Source organism: Phascolarctos cinereus, unplaced genomic scaffold (assembly GCF_003287225.1).
Source record: "Phascolarctos cinereus isolate Bilbo 61053 unplaced genomic scaffold, phaCin_HiC Scaffold_726;HRSCAF=1367, whole genome shotgun sequence".
Lineage (NCBI taxonomy): Eukaryota > Metazoa > Chordata > Mammalia > Diprotodontia > Phascolarctidae > Phascolarctos > Phascolarctos cinereus.
In genome coordinates this window covers 171,866,832-171,887,752 of record NW_027556098.1, presented here as the reverse complement: position 1 = coordinate 171,887,752, position 20,921 = coordinate 171,866,832, and the positions used below count along the sequence as shown (strand labels likewise).

Genomic DNA, 20,921 nt, shown 5'->3' with positions numbered 1-20,921 from the left:
TATTAGGGAGAACAAAAGTTTATCCTTTATCTTCATGCCTCTAGATTTCTCTTCAGTCCTTAGGCTCTGGATTTCACTTTACCATCCCAAAACAAAGACAACATTCAGAATCTCTTAGCAAATAATTACAAATCAATGCCTGGAATACTTTAGAAATATTGCTAAGTGGGAGCCAACATGATGGATTAAAGGCAACCCAGCTGAACTCTCTCAACATTCCCCTCCCAATAACTTTAAAATAATGCCTCATATCAAATTCTGGAGCAGCAAAGCCAACAAAAAGTCGGGGTAAGATATTTTTCTGGCCTAAGAAAATTTAGGAGGTTGGCAAAAGTCTGTGACAATGGACTAGAGGTCCAGAGATCACACATGCGGCACCTGCAACAGTGGCCCCAGAAGTAACAGCACCTTTGGAAGATCTCAGCCTAAAGGTGGTAAGGAGTTCAGACAACTGGTCAGAAAAAGATTACAGGGATCCCTTAGCTGGCACTGAACAGCAACTCTATTGCCAACATGTAGTTCTGGGTCACAGGTCCAGGGTGAAGAGTAGTGCTTCTTGTCAGTCACAAGGAAGCAAGGACCCTGGTCACAGTTCCAAAGCAAAGCATTAGCACTTGTAGCTGCAGGGGAGTAGGGACCCTTCCTGGGTAAAGACTAGAGAGCAGACAAGGAGAGCAATAACAACACCTCTACCTGGGTCACACCACCTTGGAAACGCTGGAAAAATCAAAGCAAGAAAAAGCCTAAAGCTTGGGACAGTGCCTCTCCACTCTGAGGTGAGCAGAGCTCAACTTTATCATAAAGTTTAAAACCAAGAAACAGGCTGGGAAAATTAGCAAACAGCAAAACAAGATTCTGACGACAAAAAGCTACAATATGGCAGGGAAATGCCAGACATAATACTCGGAAGAAAACAACAATGTGAAAATAGCTACCAAAAGCCTCAAAGAAAAATGCTAATTGGATCCAAGCCCAACAAGAATTCTGGAAGAGTTAAAGAAGAGATAAAAGTAGTAGAGGAAAAGTGGGGAAATGAAATGAGAGTGATGCAAGAAAATTAACAGTCTGATTTTAAAAAAAAAGGCACAAACAAAATACTGAAGAAAATAACACCTTAAAAAACAGACTGACCTAATGGTAAAAGAGGCACACAAATTCACAGAAAAATTAAAATGCAGAACAGGCCAAATGGAAAAGGAAGTAGAAAAATTCACTGAAGAAAAGAACTTCTTAAATAGCAGAATTGGCAAAATGGAAAAAGAGGTACAAAACTCACTGAAGAAAATAATTCCTGGAGGCAGCTAGGTACTGCAGTGGATAGAGCACCAGCCCTTAAGTCAGGAGTACCTGAGTTCAAATCTGGCCTCAGACACATAAACACTCACTAGCTGTGTGACTCTGGGCAAGTCACTTAACCCCAACTGCCTCACTGGAAAAAAAAATTCCTTAAAAATTAGAAACAATAAAGCAAAGTCAAAAGAATGAAAAAAAAGAGAGGAAAATATGAAATATTTCAGTGGAAAAACATCTGACCGGGAAAATAGATTGAAGAGAGATAGTAGGACTATCTGAAAGCCATAAAAAAAGAAAGAGCCTAGACAGCATCTTTCAAGAAATTAGCAAGGAACAGTGCCCTGATAGCTTAGATCCAGAAGGTAAAAATAGAAATTGAAAGATACCACTACTACTGATCACCTCCTGAAAGAGATCACAAAATGAAAACCCCCAGGAATATTAAAGCCACACTCCAAAGTTCCCAGGTCAACAGAAAATACTTTAAGAAGCAAAAATAGAAGGGAAAAAAAAAAGCCACACACCACCATTCAAATATTGTGGAGCCAGAATCAGGATCCCACAAGATTTAGCAGCTTCCACACTAAAGAAGCAGAAGGTTTGGAATATGATATTCTGTAAGACAAAGGAGCCAGGGTTATAACCAAGAATAAACTACCCAGCAAAACTCAGTATAATCCTTCAGGGGAAAATGGATATTTAATGAAATAGAGGATCTCCAAGCATTCCTGAGGAAAAGATCAGAGCTAAATAGAAAATGTGACATTCAAACACAAGACTCAAGAGAAGCATAAAAAAGTAAACACAAAAGAGTAATCATAAGCATCTCAATAAAATTAAACTGTTTACATTCCTATATCAGAAGATGACACATATAACTCCTAAGAACTTTATTATCATTAGAGCAGTTAGAAGGAGGATACATGACAGAGGACATAGATGTGAGGTATGTTGGTATGATCTCCAAAAAAATGAAGAGGTGAGAAAGAGGGATGCACTGGGAAAAGGAGGAAGGCAGAGGTAAAATAAGGAAAATTTTCTCATGTGAAAGAGGCATGTATGGAAAAGCTTTTACAGTGAGGGGAAAAATGGGGGGGGAGTGGCAGGAAATGTTTAAATTTCATTCTCATCTGAATTGGTTCGAAGAATTCAAATTGGTTCAGTTGTGTTTAGAAAGTAACTTACCCAATAGGGAAATAAGAGGGGAAGGCAATAAGAGAAAGGGAGGAGGGAGGAGAATAATAAAGGGGAAGACAGATTAAGGGAGGCAGTGGTTAAAAGCAAAATAGACTTTTTAAGTGGGACAGGATAAAAAGAGAGAAGAAAAGACAGAATAAAATGGGATGGAAGGAAATACACAGTAATTACAACTGTAAATGTGAATGGGATGAGCTCATCCATAAAACATAAGCAGATAGAATGGATTAGAAAGGAGAATCCAGCAATATGTTGTTCACAAGAGACACATTTGAAACAGAAAGACCCACACAAAGTTAAAATAAAGGGCTGGAACAGAATCTAATAAACATTAGCTGAACTTCCCACCCCCACCCAACCCCCTACAAAGGCAGAGGTAGCAATTACGATCTCAGACAAAGCAAAAGCAAAAACAGACTTAATTAAAAGTAATAATTAGGGAAACTACATTTTGCTTAAAAGGTACAACAGATGATGAATAAGATAAAAATTTTACAGCAAGTTTCTCTGATAAAGGCCTCATTTCTCAAATATGTACTGAGTATAGAATTCGGTCAAATTCATAAAAACAAGAGCCATTCTCCAAATGATAAATGGTCAAAGGACATAAATGCAGTTTTCAGAAGAAGAAATCAAAATTATCTATAGATATATGAAAAAATGTTCTAAATCATTATTGAGCAGGGAAAGGCAAATTAAAACAACTTTCAAGGTTACAATCACAACTATCAGAAATGACAAATGCTGGAGGGGATGAGGAGAAAATAGGTACACTAATGAACTGTTGATGGAATAGTGAAGTAGTCCAACCATTCTGGAGAACAATTTACAGCTAAGGCTATAAAACTATGGATATAGGGCTATAAAACTGTGTATACAATACCACTATGAGGTCTATATTTCAAAGAGACCAAAGGAAAAAGACTGCTTTTTGTGGGGGCAAAAGAATTGGAAATTGAAGTGTGCTCATCAATTGGGGAAGGGTTGAACAAGTTTTGGCATATGATTGTGATACAGTACTTGTACTATGGAGAATGATGAGGGTGTGGTTTCAATAAAAACATGGCAAGATCTATATGAACTGATGCACGGCGAAGTAAGAACTGGGAGATCATTGTCAGATCAGTTAATAGCAACGTTTTACCAACGATCAACTATGATCATTGTTTTAACAATGATCAATTATGAAAGACTTGGCTACTATGATCAATACAAGATCCCAGACAATTTCAAAGGACTCATGATGAAAAAATGCTATCCATCTCTAGAGAGAGAATTGATGAACTCTCAAGTGCAACCTGAAGTATAATCTCTATTTTTCTTGCTTTTTTCCTGAAATATGGCAAACATGGAAATATATTTTCATTATTCCACATTCATAATTAATATATTGCTTGCCTTCTCAGTGGGTCAGTGAAGGGATGGAAAGGAGGGAGAGAATTTGGAACTCAAATTTTAACAAGAAAATGTTAAAAATAAAACAAATTTTTAAAAGTGCTGGTAAGCACCAAGTCTCACATTGTTTTAAAAAGCCTGTCATGTCAGACTATTTCTCCAAACACCAATTTATATTTGGCCAATGATTCACTGCTAGGCCCCTTAAGTCACTTATAGCTTTACTAGCTATTAAGCCAAAAGGAATTATTTATAAGTAGCATAGGATCTCGAGAAATAAGAGCTGGAAGGGACATCAGTATGTAGAACTATTCACTAGAACTTGAAAGAAACACAAAAAACACCAATAATGTGCCAACAAATTTGGAAAAACAGTGGCTACTGGTCTGGAAAACATCAGTTTACACTCCAATCCTAAAGAAGTATAATGCCAAGGAATGGTCAAATTACTGAACAATTGTATTCATTTCACAAACCAGCAAGATTATACTTAAAATTCTGCAAGCTAGACTTCAGCAATATGTGAGCTGAGAACTACCCAGAAGAGCAGGCTGGGTTTTGTTTTGTTTTGTTTTGTTTTTAAAGCAATTGGGGTTAAGTGACTTGCCTAGGGTCACACAGCTAGTAAGTGTCAAGTGTTTGGTTTGAGGCCACATTTGAACTCAGGTACTCCTGACTTCAGGGACGGTGCTCTATCCACTGCCACACAGCTGCCCCGAGCAGGCTGGGTTTTGAAGAGGCAGAGGAATTAGAGACCAAATTGCCAACACTCACTGGATTATGGAGAAATCAAGGGAATTCCAGAAAAACATTTACTTCTGCTTCACTGACTACAGTAAAGCCTTTAACTGTGTGGATCACAACAAAATGTGGCAAATCCTCAAAGAGACTGGGAGCATCAGATCATCTTACTTGTCTCTGGAGGAACCTGAATGCAGTCTGAGAAGTAACAATTAAAACCAAACATGGAACAACTGATTGATTTAAGATTGAGAAAGGAGTACAATGAGGCTACATAGTGTCACCTTATTTAACTTATATGCAGAGTATATCATGTGAAATTCGAGGCTAGATGATCAAAAAGCCAGAATTAAGGCTGCCAAGAGAAATAACATCAATCTCAGATATGCCGACAATACCACTCAGATGGCAGAAAAGTGAAGAGAAATTAAAAAGCCTCTTGAAAAGAGCAAAAGAGGAGAATGTAAAAGCTTGCTTGAAACTTAACATCAAAACAACTAAAATCTTGGCAACTGGTCCCATCACCTCCTGGCAATTAGAGGAAGAAGAAATGGAAGTAGTGTCAGATTTTATATTCTGGGGCTCAACAATGACTACAGATGGTGACTGTAGCCATGAAATTTAAAGACACTTGCTCCTTGGAAGGAAAGTCATGGCAAATCTGGACAGCATACTAAAATGTAGAGCTATCACTTTGCTAGCAAAGGTGTGTATACTCAAAGCTATGGTTTTTCCAGTAGCAATGTACAGCTGTGAGAGGTAGACTATAAGGAAAACTGAGGACTGCAGAATTGACACTTTTGAATTGTGGTGTTGGAAAAGACTTTTGCGAGTGCCTTGGACAACAAGAAGAACAAATCAGTCAATACTTAGAGAAATTAATTCAGGCTATTCACTGGAAAATCAAATACTAAATCCGAAGTTTAAATGATCTGGCCACGTGAGAAGATGGTATTCACCGGAAAAGACCTTAATTTTGGTAAAGACTGAAGGCAAAAGAAAAAGTTAATGGCAGAGGATAAGATGGATAGTGTCAGGAAACAATGAACATGAACTTGAACAGAGTTCCAGAGACAGTAGAGGATAGCAGGGCATGGAGTGCTATGGTCCATGGGGCCACAAAGAGTTGGACATGACTGAACAGCAGCAGCAACAACAACAAACCTGGACTGTGGAGGCTAAGGGTGATTAATTCTAGCTGCATTAACCTCCAATTTTTTTTGGGGGGGGAGGTAGTATTTTATATTTTTCCAATTATATGTAAAGATTGTTTTTAACATTCACTTTTATAAGATTTTGATTTCCAATTTTTTTTCTCCCTCCCTCTCTTCCTCCTTCCTCAAGACAGCATGCAACCTGATATAGGGTATACACATACCATCATTATCATATTTCCACATTAGTGATATTGTGAAAGAAGAATCAGAACAAAAGGGAAAAACTGAGAAAGAAAAAACAAACAAAAAAAGAAAATAGTATGCTTTGATCTGCATTCAGACCCCAGTCTTTCTCTGTATGTGGACAGCATTTTCCATTATGAGGTTTTTTTGGAATTGTCTTAGATCATTGTATTTCTGAGAAGAGCTCAGTCTATCAAAGTTGGTCATCGCTGTTACTGTGTACAATGTTCTCCTGGTTCTATTCCCTTCACTCAGCATCAGTTCATGTAAGCCTTTCCAGGTTTTTCTGAAATCTTCCTGCTAATCATTTCTTATGGAACAAGAATATTCTGTTACATTCATATACCAAAACTTGTTCAACCATTCCTGAATTGATGGGCATCCCTTCAATTTTCAGTTCTTTGCCACCACAAAAAGAGCTGCTATAAATATTTTGTACATGTGCACTTTCCTCTTTTTCAGGATCTCTTTGGGATACAGACCTAGTAGCAGTATTGCTGGATCAAAGGGTATATGCACAGTTTTATAGCCCTTTGGATCAGCCCCAAATCTTGATATTATTTCCTTGGTTTAGACCCTAAGTGTTCCAAACTCTCTGTGAAACAAATTTCTTGTCTGTAAAAAAGGGGAAAATATGTATTTAAATGTATTTCAGCTATATTTAAATTGATTGTTATTTACACTAAATAATTTCCTGATGTCATCTAGAAGAAAACAGAGATGTACCTTGAACTAAGAGAATAAGAACTGCTCAAAGTTGGGGTTTCTTTATCCTAGAGATTTGTAAGGTAGGGGAGAGCTGTACCAAGTATAAGCTAGAACTAATACAAAGAATATCATAAGATCATAGATTGAGAGCTGAAGGGTCCTGAGAGGTCTAGTTCAATTCTTTAATTTTATATGTGACAAAACTGAAGTCCAGAGAGGGCAAGTTACTTGTTCAGGGTCTTAAGCATAACAAGTAGCAAAGCCAGGAGTAGAGTTTCAGTCCCCTGACTCTAAAAGCTGCTCTTTTCCTATTGTTCCAAGTCCTGAAAGGGGAGGAGGCCAGGAAAGGAGATAGGTAGTGAGTCATAACTGGAGTTACAGAGTCTAAGTCAGAATATGTGATCAGAGAGCTCCAGAAAACGGTAAACAGGAGCTAAAGTGAAGAAATCAAACACAAGGAAGTTGCTCACATGAAGGTATAAGATAAAGGCTCTGGCAATTCCAATTCGTATGAATGATTTTCTAATTTCATTCACAAATCTAGTCCACAACTGGCACCTCCCTAATCCTCTATACCCCTGTCCAAGATATTTCTTATCAACTGTGGGTCTTATTTAGCACTTTGTTATTTTAAAGATGATTGTTTTGTGTTTCTGTCTTTCAGAAGTGTACTCTTCACCTGGATTTCAGGTTAAATCCCATTTCAAAGAATTTAATATTGTTAAAATGAAAAACTCATAATGCAGCCAAGTCATAGCAGCATACCGCCCAACTATTTTAAACTGCTTAGTTGTTTCAGTCATGTCTGACTCTTCATGACCCCATTTGAGATTTACTTGGCAAAAATACTGGAGTGATTTGCCTTTTCCTTCTCCAGTTCATTTTACAAATGAAGAACTGAGACAAATAGGGTTAAATCACTTTCACACAGCTAGTAAGTGTCTGAAGTTAGATTTGAACTCAGGAAGATAATCTTCCTGACTTCAAACTGCACACTCTATCCACTGGGCCCCCTAATCACCCTCTATTTTAAATAGTGGTCTATACAATAACATTGCAGCACAATGTATTTATGAACCATCTTAAAGTTCCAACATAATGAGATTAGCTTGTATAGACTGGAAGCTAATACCATTATGATTGATTGTGCACTTGTCAAAGTTTTTGCCTACTATAGGTATTTTCTTAATAAATGTTTCTGGCTAGTACATCTTACTAACCTCTGACTTCCCCTTCTATCTCACTCTTCTCCTCATGTCTATATTCTAATTTTCACCTTTCCTGAAATCCATTGTCATCATCTCCACTCAACTCCAAACTGTGGCTTCAACTACACCCAATGACGAACTGAATAAAGAGAAATATTCTATTCTCTACTTTGTGAACCCAGCCAGAACATTTCCTAGCTCGCCCTCAGTTTCCTCATCAGTAAAATAAGGGCATTTAATGAAATGAATAAACTCTTAAGCTCCTTTCTAGCTCAACTAAAGGTCCACATTAGGTTAGTAGTAGTTAGAGGCAGCTAGGTGGTATAATGAAGAGTGATGAATTTGGAGTAAGGAAGACCTGAATTCAAACTATCTCAGACACTTACTTAGCTGTATGACACCGAGAAAGTCACTTTTACCTCCCTAAGCCTAACAGATGAGTTTCCTCATCTGTAAAATATGAAAATAATAGCAGCACCAACCTTAGTGTTGTTATGCAAGAGCAAATAAAATATGATATTTAAGGTATTTTGCAAACCTCAAAGCACTACATTAATGCTATCACTGTAATTATTTTTATTATGAGGTACAGCTGACAAGAGCTGATGACTAATTAAAAACAGGGAAGAAGAAAAGAATAAGGATAACACCAAAGTTTTCAAAACAGCCAACTGCATCAAGTGATATTAATGACAGATATCTTCAAGTCACAAGGAAGAATACATTTGGGATAAAGATAAAAGCTCAGCTTTTGATACGCTGAGTTGGAGGCACTAGTCAGTCATCCAGGTAATACATATCTATTAGTAACAGGAAGATGGAAATGCGGGTCTAAAGATCAGAAAAGAGGCTGGGGCTAATGATATAGATTAGAATAACAACTCACATTGCTTTTATGATTTATAAAGTACCTTTGTTACAAAAGCCCTGTGAAGAAACTGGGGTTTAGAGAGCAATTTGTCCATATTCATACAGCTAATATTGTCAGAGAAAGTATTTGAACCAATGTCTGGTTCTCATTTGATTATACCATGCTATGTCTTGAAGCTATATGCATAAATGAGAATACAAAGGAAGAAAGTACAGAAAAGAAAACAGGCTAAGACTCTAGGAAAGATCAGGAAAGAGAAGATAAGCTTAATAATTATGTACTACATTGCCTCAGAAGTAAGAGGAAAAGACTATGTAAAAGCAGGGGATAGTCAACTGTTCCCAAGGATTATAAGCAAGTCCAAAGTCAATATGGTAATAGTACAGGGGTGAGGAACCTTAGCTCTCGAGGCCACATGTGGCCCTCTAGGTCCTCAAGTATGGCCCTTTGACAGAATCCAAACTTTAAAGAACAAATCCCCTTAATAAAAGGATTTATTCTGTAAAACTTGGGCTCAGTCAAAAGGCCACACCCAAGGATTTAAAAGGCCACAAGTTTCCCCCATTCTCCCTCTCCCCTCCCCCCTCCCCCAGTAGAAAAGAGGCTAACTTCAAATCTTTTTGATTTGATTTGATTTGATTTTGATGCTGAGACACTCAAGTGCCCATATGACTATGAACAAGTAATTTAACCTCCCTGGGTTCAATTTTCTAATCTGCAAAATTAGAGGATTGGACTTAATTATCTCAAAGGTTCCTAAGGGATGAAAAGAAAAGACCATTGGTTTAAAAAAAGAAAATTACACACACACATACCCCAAAATCATGCTTTTGTTTGAAGAAAATGGTTTCAGTAGAGCAATTAGGATGGAAATCTAATTGTAAGAGGTTGAGGAGTGAATGGATATGGAAAGAACATGAAATGACAGTATCAAATTTGAACTGCTTTTACAAGAAATTTAGAAGGAAAAATGGGGCAGTATCTCAATGGTCTTAGAATGGTCAAAAGAAAAATGTTCTTAGGATTAAGGATACTTGAGCATGCTTTCAGGCAATTGCCAAGTGGAGATAGTGAAATTGCAGATGTATGAGAGAAAAGGGATGACTGTTAGAATTCAATTCTGGAAAGAGATGAGGGGAAGGGATTGAGGATGGAGGTAGAGACGGATCAGCCTTAGCAAGAGTAAGAAGAAATTGGATAAAAATATCCACATTTTAAGACATAGGAGAAGGGAGGAAAAAGAGCTGCTAGATTATCAGCATTAAGAAGTCACAGTAGGGGGCTTGAGGAGAAAGGAAAAAGTTTGGGACAGTACCATGGTTTTAAGTTTAACCTTTTAACCACTGATGGAATCCATTCTCTACTTGTAGACTGAGAATGTTAAATAATTGGAAGGGACCTTAGAGACAGTAATATGGTGCAGTGGAAAGAGGTCAAGAGACCAGGGTATAAATTCTATGTCAATCTCCGGTTCAAAAACCTTAACTGGTTCCTTATGGAGATAAATCCAATTTCTGTAGCCTGGCAATCATGGCCCCGAATAATCAGACTTACCTTTTCTAGCCGTATTTCACATTACCCAATGTAACATGCTATTTTGCAAGTAAACCAGCTGTTCTCCTACTTTACATTCCACCTCTTGCCTCCATAGCTAGAATGTCCTTCCTCTTCTCCACCTCTCAAAATCTTCATTTTCCTTCAAAGCTTAGCTCACATATTATCTCCCTTGTATTGTCTTCCTTCTCTGCCTTCTAGTCTCCCTCATTAGTCATTAGTCTCAATCTTCAAATTTCCTTATGTTCTACTGGAAGAAAAACATAAACAAGTATGCCAACATGTAAATTTAAGCTCCTTTAAGGTCAGGGACTGTTTTGTTTTTGTTATCTGAAGTGGCATTGTCACTGTTGTTAACATCATTATTGGTGTAGTAATAGTGGGAGTAATTGGTTGATATGTATTTTAAAGTTTTCAAAGGAATTTCCATTCATACTGTATTTGAGCCTAAAAAATAACCCAATGAAATAGATATTCTACTTTATCTATTATCTAATCCATGCAGGTATTCCCTCTAAAGATGAACAGGGTCACCCACCTATGTCTGTCCATCCCGTATGATTCACTTCCATGTCATCTCATAAATTTACCATAAGAAGTTGACCCATTATGCTGGACAAGAACTTTGCTGAGTTCTCTTAATACTGGATAGATGGCTCAACATTTACATATCACTTTACCTCTTGCAATGAACTTCATATATGCTAGAAAGGAATTAAAACCTAGCTCTCTAACACTTACTAACTCTGTAATCAGGAGCAACAACAACCCCATAAAGTACTATTATCCCTATTACACACATGAAGAAACAAAGGCTCAGAGAGATTAAATGACTTACTATCTCACTGCTAGTAAGCAATGTGAGTCAGGATTTAAACCTATGGAGTACAAAAGCTGCCCAAGAGCTATCTCCCACTCTTACTAACTACATGACCCACCCATAATTTCTTATAGTTATATATTTCTTAAGACATGGCATAAAGGAGGGAAGTAGGCAGGTATTATCCCTATATTACAGAGGCGGCTACCAGAAACTTGGGCTAAATTATTTGTCAGTGGTCATTCAACTAGTAAGGATTTGAAACAGGTGTTCCTGACTCTCACTAGGCTGCCTCTCATATCATACAGGCCTAAATGTTTGTTGAATTAAACTGAATTAAATCCTAGCTTTCTAATTATCTAAGCTCTGACAGAGCTTAACTCTCTGACTAGAGGAAAGTGATTTAGCCTCTCTGTTCCTGTTTTCTGTAAAGTGGAAATAATAATATTTCAACTATTCACCTCAAAGGGTTATTCTAGGGAAAGCCCTTTTAAACCTAAACAGACTATTTAAATTTAAATTATTAATATCATCCTTCTACCCCTTCTATTCCTTCATTTTAGAGATGAGCAAACAGAAGCAAGAAAAGTCTAGACATGTCAAAAGTTCACTCAGCAAGTTAATATACTGAGATTAGAAAACAGATATTCCGTGTCCCAGCCCAATCTGTCACTGTTGTTCAGTCATTTCAGTTATGTCCAACTCTTCATGACCCCATTTAAGGTTTTCTTGGCAAAAGTACTGAAGTGCTTTGCCATTTCCTTCTCCAGCTCATTTTACAAATGAGAAAATTGAGGCAAACAGGGTTAAGTGACTTGCCCAGGGTCACAGAAGCAGTAAAGTATATGAGGCCAAATTTGAACTCAGTCAGTCCTCTTGACTCCAAGACTCTATCCACTGAACCACCTAGTTACTCAATTTACACTGCCTCTAGACCATGTTTCCTTCTGTCAGTCAACTTGCGTTTTAACATTTTCAGTGATCAGGTGATCATTACCACAAATAACCTAGTCTACAAGTATATCTGTCATACAGTTCTTTCTTAGACTTGACTGAAATCGATCTCCCTATGCCCTCTCATACTTCCTTTCAAAAGAAAAATTTAATTCTCCTACCTAATTCATGAAAATATTTTTTCTGCTTGGAAATAATACCAAATTGCAAATCAACTGCATTGATTATATGGAAATTTCATAACTGAAAAAAGTTATCCAAATAAGAATACAGCAATTTCTAGTTTTAAATGGTTTAGCTTCACTAAAACTTAATTCTCATTGGGAAACACTTATTGCAAAGTGGAACTAACTTTATTCGGAATGGAGCAAGAAAAGAGACAGTTAACAGCATCTGACTGCTTGTCACTCACTGGGGGTGTGAAGCTAACAATACGGATTCATTCTTCTATCACCAACTTCCACCGAGAAGATACTCATTTTACTTCAACTTTATCATTATCTTCAACTCCTCCATCCCTCCTCTGGATTGGGGTTGCAAAAATTCTAGGGCATTTCATAGCAGCCAGTCCAAGGGACAAGGTAAATGGTTATTCCTTTGGAATTCTGAAGTTCTAATGCAAATCTAATCATATGCATGTCCCTTGGCATGAGCTAAGTCTACAATAGTTAATCATTACACTCCTTTCCCTAGATCAAACATATACAAGCTCTGCCCACCCCACCCCAACCCCCCTGAAAAAGGAATCCTATAAAATGTAAGCTCCTTGAGGCAATGACTCTTCCACTTTTTGTCTTTGTATCCTTAGCATCTAGCACAGTGCCTGGCACATGGCAGACATTTAACAAATGCTTATCAAATTGAATTTAAATTCTAAATGTGATACTATCCAATCATTTTATCTAATCTCACACAAACAAGCTGAGACCCCACTATAATTTTTTGTTTAAAGCATTTTTTTCTAAAAAGCACTTTCCAGGAGGTGAACTAGGATAATCAAGGAAACATACTAAGAGGTTCAGATTCTAATTAATTTTGCCCAAATTACAGAACAATTTTATTTCTTTATTAAATGATATAAACTCAAAATTAATAGTTCAAAGACTAGCCGAAGTCAGTCAATAAACATTTATTTAGCAAATGCTAAGTTCCAAGCACTGTCTTGAGCACTAGGAATACAAAGAAAAGCAAAAAGATAGTCCCAGGTGCCACAGTCTAATGGGAGAGATTACATGCAAACCACACACAAAAAAAGCTATACAAAGGATAAGATGGAGATAATTACTGACAGAAGGCACTACAACTACGAGAAATAAGGAAACAAAGGCTTCTTGAAGAAGGTGAGAGTTTAGCTGAGACTTGAAGGAACCCAAGGAAACCAGTAAGTAGAGATGAGAAGGGAGAACATTATAGGCAAGGAGGACATCTAGTGAAAGTGCCTGGAGTCAGGAGATAGTGTCTTGGGTGAGGAACAGCAAGGGGGCCCAATGTCACTGGATCACAGTCTTTGGCAGGATGTAAAGCGTAAGAAAAGTAAAAAGGTTGGAGGAAGGGGAGGGAAAGAGGCTATTAAGGGTTTAAAAAGCCAAACAGAAGATTTTATATTTGATCCTGGAGGTGGCAGGGAGCCACTGAGTTTGCTGAGTAGACGGGTGATGTGATCGGATTTGCCCTTCAGGAAAATCATTTTTGACAGCTAAGTAGAGGAGAGACAGAAAGGAAGAAGAAACTTGTGCCAACTAGCAACGGTCCAAGTGTGAAGTGATGAGAACTAGCACCAGGGTGGTAAATATCAAAGAAAAGAAGGGGCAAATGCAAGAGATGTTATAAAGTTAAAAATCAACAGGCCTCAGAGCAAGAGATTTATTATTGTGACTGAGAAAGAAAGAGAAGTCAAAGATGACACCTGGGTTTCAATCCTAGGGGAATGGAAGGATGTATATCCTCAACAGTAACAGGGGAGTTTGAAGGGGAAAATGGTTTGGCAGGAAAGATAATGAGTTCAGTTCTGGACATATTGAGTTTAAGATGTCTACTGGATATCTAGCTCAAGATGCAAAATAAGCAATGGAAGATGTAAGACTTGAAAGTTAGGCAATGACTAATATAACCCAGAAGTACAATTATATGATTTTTTTAAACTAAACATGAGGGAAGTAAATTATGCAATAAAGCATCCAAATAAAAAAAAAATTCTAGTTCAACAAAATAATTTGAAAAATCTCTTGACTGTAATAATTCCATTCAACATGGCAGCTAGGTGGAAGCCAAGGTTAAGGTAATCAATAAATCAACAAGCAATTAAATGCCTACTATGTGCACTGTCCTTGAAATGTTTATTCAAGTAGTACTATTTCCTGATCTCTCATCTTGTCTCTTTCACCCTCCTCTCCTCTCTGATAAGCCCCAGTTCTCCATTACCATCTACCTACAGGACACCTCCACCTGAATGGCTCCATATCTCAAACTCAGTATGTCCCCAAAAGAATGTGTTAAATTTTCTGTTAAATGCATCATTTCAGAGCACAAACTTCCCTGACTCTTCGCTATCCCCTATAATTAATGAGTTGCCAGATTTCATTCTTAATACCTCCACATCTCTCCCATTCTATCTGCCCATAGTCACTGACCTAATTCAGGCTTTCATCAACTCTCAAGAGATTCCTGTTACCAGAGTCTCTCCTCTACAATAAATCTTCCACATAGCTGCTGACACATTCTTTTTTAAAACACAGATCTGACACTCTTACTCCCCAATACAAGAATCTAAAGTGGGCCCCACAGCTTGGAGGATAGAATACAAAGTCCTTTTGGCATTTTAAGCCCTTCATCATCTAGCTCCAACCTTGCTCTTCTAGAGAAGGAAATTCCACACCTAACCTCATTACCATTACATAAGCTGCTTCCCATATCCCCACAGTTCTTCCTTCTTATTTCCACTTCTCAGAATCCCTCCCTTCCTGCAGGGCTCAGCTGTGCTATCACTCCTCAGAAGTGTTTTCCTAATCTCCCAGGCTGTAAAGTGCCCTCTGACTCATGGATTAGCTACTTATTTTTTCTTTATTTAATCTCATATCTCATGGAGGGAAAGCTTCTGAAGTATTAAGTTTCAACTCCTTTTAATCAATTTCTATATTTTTTATTTTATTGATCTTGCCTCATCACACTCTTGTTCTGCTTAGAAGTATCAATTCCTGAAAGAAGTAATGATGTTCAGAAACTCTGCAGCATCATCTGGTTTTACTCACTGTCATCTACCCCCCCCATTATCTTTTTCTTTTTCAAGGTCATGTCTTGTCATCTTTGGTTCTACTCCCTCCCCACAAATCAGGATACCAGGAACTTACACAGTCCTCCTAGGCCAGAATGTTGCCAATGTAGGCATAATACTCTCCTTGAAAAAAAATCTCTACTCATCCAAATTAAACTTATCATGAGGTCTCCATCTCTCAACCATGTTCAAATATCTCTCGCCCCATGACAATGTTCTTTAGTAGGACCCTATCTGCTCCTACCAGAGTGAAGACCTCCCCACAAACACTCTCCCAATGGAAACAGACACCTTTTGGTTTCAAGGGCATAGGAATAACCATCCCTTCATTATTCACCCATGAACTTGGTGGAGTCTATCACCCATTTCTTATGCCCCTCACTGTCTTCTCCCCATTTACATATCCTCCCATTGTGTTAGTCTGTTCCACAAAATACACCGATTTACCTGTAGGGGAGTTATCAAGTTTAAATCTTTGGTGCTGCAACTCTGCTCCTCTATCTTCACTTGTTTCTTTAAATTCTGCTGCCATCTTTATTAACTTTTGTCCTTTTTTATACTTTGATGATCCCTCTTTTTTTAACCCTATAGAACACAGTCTGTGTTTTTTTCTTTTTTAATAATGTCTAAACACAATATGTTTGATTTCATTACTTACTCAGTTACTTGGAGTATTTACATGTCAAATATATTGCACGAATACCTCCAATGCCTCTCCACTATTGAATATCAATTTTTTTCCTTAATAATGAGGATTAAGTTTTAGCAGGATATGTTCTTTGGGGTTACAGCAAGACATCGGGGGGAGGGAAATACATTTTTTAAAAATGTTTATGCAATTTGCCATAATTGTTGATTAAATCTGCCTTATTCCTTTTGAAGTATTTGAAAGTCTTTCTCCTGGACAGTCGAAAAATTTGTTGTCACTAAAATTGATAAATTTAACTATTGTGTGTCTTGGAGTTTGATGCATGGGTTTATTCTTCTGGAGGTATTCTGGAGAGTCTGCCATTTACCTATATTCAAAAGCTCTAGGAAAATTTCTTGTATTAGGTTTTGCATTAAAGTTTTCAGGGTTTTTTTTATCTTATTCTTCTAATAATCCTATAATCCTTAATTTATATCTATTCATCCTGTCTTCAAGGTGAATTACTTTGTATTACAAAGAATTTATGAGTTTTTTTAATGCTGCCTTTTTGCTTTTCTGCAAGATTTTAATATACTTCAGTATTTTTTTGTGTTCCAAACCTGATAATATCACTTTTACTTTTTTAAAGAATGAGTTTTAATCTGCTAATTGAGGAAGTGTATGTGTTTAACATTTTGCACTAAGAGCTCTAAATTCTGATCTTATATTCATTTCCTAACATGTTATTTTATGTATATTATTTCCTTTTTGAACTATTCTGGAATTTCTTGTTGTTGTTCCATGCTCTCTTGGGATTTCACAGGAATCTATTTTTTCATGAATACTAATTGGTTCACTTTCTTTTATCTTTTAATATTTGTTAAAAGAATTTAATATTAAGTACTCACACTTCCTTCTAGTTTTAGGATCCTCTCGGTTGATTTGTTTGCCTGGATTTTACTGAAGATTTTTCTCTTGAAATTATATTTCATTTGATTTTTCTCTTGAAATGATGTTGTGTTTGATGTTTTGGCCATACAAAAGAGTAAAACAATAACAGTAACACAAGAATAGTAGGAGACTTTAATATTCCTCTCTCACAACTTGACAAATCTAACAGAAAGACACAAAAAAATGAAAATACAGAACTGAATAATTTGTTGGAGAATTTAAAGCTGAAAGACTTACAGCATCTTCTGAATGGGAACATTAAAGAATATACACATTTCTCAAGACCACATGGCAACTTTACAAAAAAGAGACCAAATACTTGAATGCAGAGAAATTATAAATACAAAAAAGCAGAAATATTAAACACATATCTTATGAACCATAAAGCAAAATAATGATAATATTACAGGGGCACAAGGAAAAAATGTAGTCCTAAATGAAGACAATGACAACATTCTGTAGAATCAATAGGTTAAAAAATTATAAAAAACAATAACTATACAAAAGACAATGATAATGATAAGATCACATACCAAAATTTCTGGGATACAGCTAAAGCAGTCCTCAGAGTAAAAAATTATATCCCTAAGAATACACATTAACAAAATAAAAAAAAAAGATAGGGTTAATGAACTAAATGTACAATTTTTAAAAATCAGAAAATCAACAAATAAGCAAGCCCAACATAAGCACAAAAGAGGAAATGTTGAAAATCAGAGGAGAAATAGATAAAATGAAAGACAAAACACTACAAAACATAACAAATAAAATTTAAACACTAGTTCTTTGAAAATACTGATAAAATTTATAAACTATTAGCCAACCTAATGAAAAAAGAGTAAGAAAAAAGAAATGTACAAAATTTAAAAATGAAAAGGTTAGAAGACAAAAGAAATCAAAAGCATTTTTAAAATCCTACTACACAGTTATATACCAACAAAAGTTAGAATTCAAAAGAAATAAAGGATTATCAACATAAATATATGTATATAAAAAATAAGCTTATTAACTGAAAACCAATAGAGATCTTAAACAATTCAATTTCAGAAAAGGAAATTCACATAGATGTAAAGGAACCAACAAAGGGGAAGGGACCCTCATCCAGATGAACTTTCAAGATAATTCCATAAAATTTTTAAAATAAGAATTAATATCTATACTACACAAATTAATCTCACAAACTGAGAAAGAAACCACTCTACCTGTGAGATAAATACAGTCTATCAACCAATTTCTTTAAAAAGACTGACATCAACCAATTTCTTTAGTGAACATCAGTTCAAAGAAATTTTTAAATTATAGCAAAAAGATTACAGAAATTTATCCAAAGAATTATTCATGAATGTCATCAAGCTAGATTTATACCAGGTAGTCAAGAACGGCTCAACATTAGGAAAAGTAATTAACATAACCACATTACAACATTCATTTGTATTTTTTAAACTTTACAAAACATTGGCATGGAATGTTTTTAGTATAAGAAAAAAGAATCTAAAACTCAAAGTTAATATGATATGGAAATACTGAACCACCAAAAATAAAACAACGATGTTCTCACCCTTCACTAGTTATTATCTGCCAGTTTTGAAATGCTAGCAATAGTAGCAGAATAAGAGAAACTAAAGGCATAAAGAGGCAAAACCATCCCTTTCCCCTATATGCTGATAAATAGATGACTTGCTTAAGAAATCTTAGGGAATAATAAAAGAAGTTAAATCAGACAAAAATAATTTCAGTAAAATAGCAGGAACAACATAAACCCACAAAAAACAGTAACATTTGTATTGACAGAAAACAAAATCCAGTTAGAAAAAATATAAAGTGAAGTGCAATTCAAAACAGAAAAAAATACAAAACACACATAATACCTAAGAGTCAATTTATCAAGACACAGTCAATATCTATATAGAATCAATTACAGTACTCCTTAAAGAAATAAAGAATGTAAAATAACCAGGACATTCAGTACTCATGGCTGAATCATGCCAATATAACAAAAATGACAATACTACTTAAAACTTTCAATGGAATACTTTACAGATCCAGACAAAATAATAAAAAATTTTATTTATAGAAATAAAAAAGCTAAAATGTTAGGGGAGACAATTTTTTTAAAAGAAAGAATAAAAGGAGAATAGCATTTTCATGACTTTAAACTATATTATAAAGTACTAATCATCAAAATTATCTGGAATCACTTTTGAAAAAAGTAGATTAATGGAACAGACTAGAGAATCTGAAATAAATCACCCCAATAACCCAACATTCAATTAACCTTAAGATATGGAAAAAATTCTCTATCTGACAAGACTTACTAGAAAAACTAGAAAGCACTCTAGCAGAAATTAGGTTTTTAACATTATCTTATACCAAATACCACAACAAACTTGAAACGGAGAAATGATTTGAATAGTAAAGATTACACCACAAAAAAAAAAATTGAGAGAATCAGACAAGGAACCTCTAATGGCTATGTTTAGGTGATAAATTAACCAAGCAAAAGTTAGAGGTATTTACAAAAGATGAAACATATAATTTTGGTTACATAAAACTGAAAAGTCCTACATGAACAAAATTAATGGTAGTAGGATAAATAAGGGAAGTAGTTGACCAGAAAAAAATCTTTGCATGAAATATCTCTAATAAGTGTCTGACAGGAAAAGTATGTAGGAAATTAACATAAATATATAAGACCCAAAGCATTTCCCAAGGGATAAGTTAGCAAAGGATATAAGCACACAGTAACCAAAAGAACTGGAAACTATTAACAACCATATGAAAAGAATGACCATGATCACCAAAAATAACAGAAATGCAAATCAAAACAATTCTGAAGTTTCACTTCACACACAGTAAACTGGAAAGGATGAGATCAGCTGATGTTGAATGGGTTGTGGAAAGATTCACAGTTTGGTAGAGCTGTTGATAGGTCCAATTATTCTAGAAAGTAATTGGGAATTATAAAGAAAGTATCTAAAATGTCCATGTCCTCGGACTCAAAGATTCTGCTAGCCATATAAACCAAGGAGTCAAAGGCTCCATAAATAACAAACTATTTATGGCATCTCTTTGTAATAGCAAACAATTGCAAAGATCACCATTACTTAGGGAATGGCTAATTAAACTGTGATACATAAATGTAATGAAACACTATTGCTCTGCAAGATACAATAAATATAATCAATCACATGGAAACTTGGGAAAACACACATAAACTGATGCAAAGTGAAATAAACACAATTCAAAAAACCAAAATACACAACTACAACGTAAGCGGAAAGAGTAACAACAAAACAACAAATACACAATGCAGTGACATTATAAAGAATAAGCTTGGTCCCAAAGAAGAGATATGAGAATATAATGCTGCCTTTTCTCAAAGAATTGGTCAGTTTTGCTGAAGTGTTAAGAAATAGCTCTCTGAGAGGAGGAAGAGGTGGAGTAGAGAATTAATTGTGAAATGTAGGTGATGTAAAAATAAAATACATATTGGTTTGTTTTTTAACTTCCTTTAGCAAGTACAAGTAGTCAAACATTTTTTTTAAAGCATAAGAAAATAGAAAAATAAGCACACGCACTGAAATAAACAGAAGCAAATGGCCACTAATCCATACAGAGGGATGCCTGTGACCACATAGTGACTTAGTTTTTAAAATGTAGTATTTTCTATGTTTTATTGTATTTTTATTTATTTTGTTAAATATTTCCCAATTACATTTTAATGTGGTTCTAGCCACACTCTGGAGTGTTTTGGATTACACTGCCAATAGGGTGTTTGACATCTCTGTTGTAGATAATCGGTTTATCAGAATAAAGGAATCCATTACTTAGGAAGAAAAATGTATCATACAAGAGCTCTAAATTCTTTTTACAACTTGAGAATATACTATTCAGCCTATTCTAAACCTGAAGACTCCAGTCACCTAAACC

General features: G+C 35.7%; 1 protein-coding gene across 3 annotated transcripts in view; it reads right to left on the bottom strand.

Annotated features, from left to right (window-relative positions):
- EPC2 (enhancer of polycomb 2) overlaps nucleotides 1-20,921 on the bottom strand; it is a 179,342-nt gene that overhangs the window by 89,288 nt on the left and 69,133 nt on the right. The window contains exon 1 of one of the 3 annotated variants that reach the window (XM_078146839.1): nucleotides 16,949-17,077. The exons of the other annotated variants lie outside the window; for them this stretch is intronic. The gene's annotated coding sequence lies outside the window, so the exon portion shown is untranslated. Of the gene's footprint in view, nucleotides 1-16,948; nucleotides 17,078-20,921 lie in introns of those variants that run through there. 3 annotated transcript variants of the gene reach the window in all.